This window comes from Physeter macrocephalus, chromosome 5 (assembly GCF_002837175.3).
Source record: "Physeter macrocephalus isolate SW-GA chromosome 5, ASM283717v5, whole genome shotgun sequence".
In the NCBI taxonomy this organism is placed as follows: domain Eukaryota; kingdom Metazoa; phylum Chordata; class Mammalia; order Artiodactyla; family Physeteridae; genus Physeter; species Physeter macrocephalus.
In genome coordinates this window covers 33,191,900-33,194,625 of record NC_041218.1, presented here as the reverse complement: position 1 = coordinate 33,194,625, position 2,726 = coordinate 33,191,900, and the positions used below count along the sequence as shown (strand labels likewise).

The 2,726-nt window shown below is 40.9% G+C and overlaps 1 protein-coding gene across 1 annotated transcript in view; it reads right to left on the bottom strand.

Annotated features, from left to right (window-relative positions):
• ASZ1 (ankyrin repeat, SAM and basic leucine zipper domain containing 1) overlaps positions 1–2,726 on the bottom strand; it is an 84,050-nt gene that overhangs the window by 72,140 nt on the left and 9,184 nt on the right. The window lies entirely within an intron of this gene.

Here is a 2,726-nt window from a genome sequence, read left to right as displayed (position 1 = left end):
CTCAGAATGGGAGAAAATAGTTGCAAATGAATCAATGGACAAAGGATCAATCTCCAAAATATATAAACAGCTCATGCAGCTCAACATTAAAGAAACAAACAACCCAATCCAAAAATGGGCAGAAGACCTAGATAGACATTTCTCCAAAGCATACATACAGATGGCCAAGAAGCACATGAAAAGCTGCTCAACATCACTAATTATTAGAGAAATGCAAATCAAAACTACAATGGGGTATCACTTTGCACCAGTTAGAATGGGCATCATCAGAAAATATGCAAACAGCAAATGCTGGAGAGGGTGTGGAGAAAAGGGAACCCTCTTGCACTGTTGGTGGGAATGTAAATTGATACAGACACTATGGAGAACAGTATGGAGGTTCCTTAAAAAACGAAAAATAGAATTACCATATGACCCAGCAATCCCACTCCTGGGCATATACCCAGAGAAAACCATAATTCAAAAAGATACATGCACCCCAATGTTCATGGCAGTACTATTTACGATAGCCAGGTCATGGAAGCAACCTAAATGCCCATCGACACACAAACGGATAAAGAAGATGTGGTACGTATACACAATGGAATATTACTCAGCCATGAAAAGGAACAAAATTGAGTCATTTGTTGAGACGTGGATGGATCTAGAGACTGTCACAGAGAGTGAAGTAAGTCAGAAAGAGAAAAACAAATATTGTATATTAACGCATGTATGTGGAACCTAGAAAAATGGTACCGATGAACTGGTTTGAAGGGCAGAACTTGAGACACAGACACAGAGAACAAATGTATGGACACCAAGGGGGGAAAGCCGCAGGTGGGTGGGCATGGTGGTGTGCTGAATTGGGCCACTGGGATTGACATGTATACACTGATGTGTATAAAACTGATGACTAATAAGAACCTGCTGTAAGAAAAAACAAATAAAATAAAATTCAACAATTAAAAAAAATTACAGCACCTGTTGAAGTTTACTTCAGTAAGGTATCCTGGAGTTCCTAATTTCAAGGTACACTCAGATTCAAAAGGTATACCTAACTAGGGATTATACTGTAAATGACAGAATAAAAGTTCCTGTGAATTGATTTGTTAAGAATTCGCAGGTAGTTTCTTTCCCAGTTCTTTTAAAATCTTTATTTGTTAAAAACTGATTATCCACTCCATAAGCTTTGACTTTTCTCACACTAGATTTTTCAATCTTGGCACTTTTGACATTTTGGGATGGGCAATTCTTTGTTTTGAGGGGCTGTCCTACACATTGTAGGATGTTTAGTAGCATCCCTGGCCTTTATACATAAGATGACAGTAGAGTCTCCCAGATGTGACAATCAAAAATGTATCCAGGGACTTCCCCGGTGGCACAGGGGTTAAGAATCCACCTGCCAATGCAGGGGACACGGGTCGAGCCCTGGGCCAGGAAGATCCCACATGCCACGGAGCAGCTAAGCCCGTGTGCCACAGCTACTGAGCCTGCGCTCTAGAGCCCGCGTGCTGGAACTACTGAGCCTGCCTGCTGTAACTACTGAAGCCCATGTGTGTAGAGCCCATGTTCTGCAACAAGAGAAGCCACCACAATGAGAAGCCTGGGGCCCCCACGAAGAGTAGCCCCCATTTGCCACAACTACAGAAAGCCCGCGTGCAGCAACGAAGACCCAATGCAGCCAAAAAAAAAAAAGTCTCCAGGCTTTGCCAAAAATCCACTGGAAGATCAAATAGACCTTGCTTGAACCACTCTACTAAATCAAAATCTCTGCCTCTCAGAAAAGATCTGGGAATTATCTACAGCTGTACAGTACCTTCCAAAGCTGCTATACAGGTCACAGAAACTAAGCTAAATTAGAAAAAAACTTCTAGAGTAAAGCCTCGTTACTTCTATATATCAGGCATTATAATTCTGTTCACACTAGACATTTTCTATTGGATGGGCTACTTCCCTCTTGCTTCATTTTGAAGATTAAATAAAACAGAAAGAGCTTTAATAGGAAGTTGGAGCCAGACAAGAAGGAAGTCAGTGATAGACATTTGAAACATTCTAATTCATTTTTTAAAAATTATTGACATTTTAACAGATGCAAGATACGTTCACTGCTTATCTTCTATGCATCTAGGCACTATTACATATATGATATAGTTAACTGGAAAAGTCTTGGGAAAATGGAAACATTTTGATATATTATTTTGGAATTCATAGTATCTGTGTAAATTGTTTAGTGGGTCTGTGTTTTATAGAGAGAATACGAAGAGGCTTTACTATTATAGCTCAATTATCATATTCTTTTGAGTGTGTAATTCAAAGGAAAATGATACAGTTTATTGTCGTACTTTCCCTTTCATTCAACTTCTTAGGACATTCCTCTAAATATTAAAAATTGAAAGACTACTTGGATGACATGCCCTTCCTTTGATATTCTTATACATTTGGAACCATGACCTTATGACTTATTTTCATTCATCAGCTACATGGCCAAGTAAACACACACTGCTCATGATGTTTAAAAAATCATGCTGTTGGGCTTCCCTGGTGGCGCAGTGGTTGAGAGTCCGGCTGCCGATTCAGGGGACACGGGTTCGTGCCCCGGTCTGGGAAGATCCCACATGCCGCGGAGCGGCTAGGCCCGTGAGCCACGGCCACTGAGCCTGCGCATCCGGAGCCTGTGCTCCGCAAAGGGAGAGGCCACAACAGTGAGAGGCCCACGTACCGCAAAAAAAAAAAAAAAAAAAAAAAAA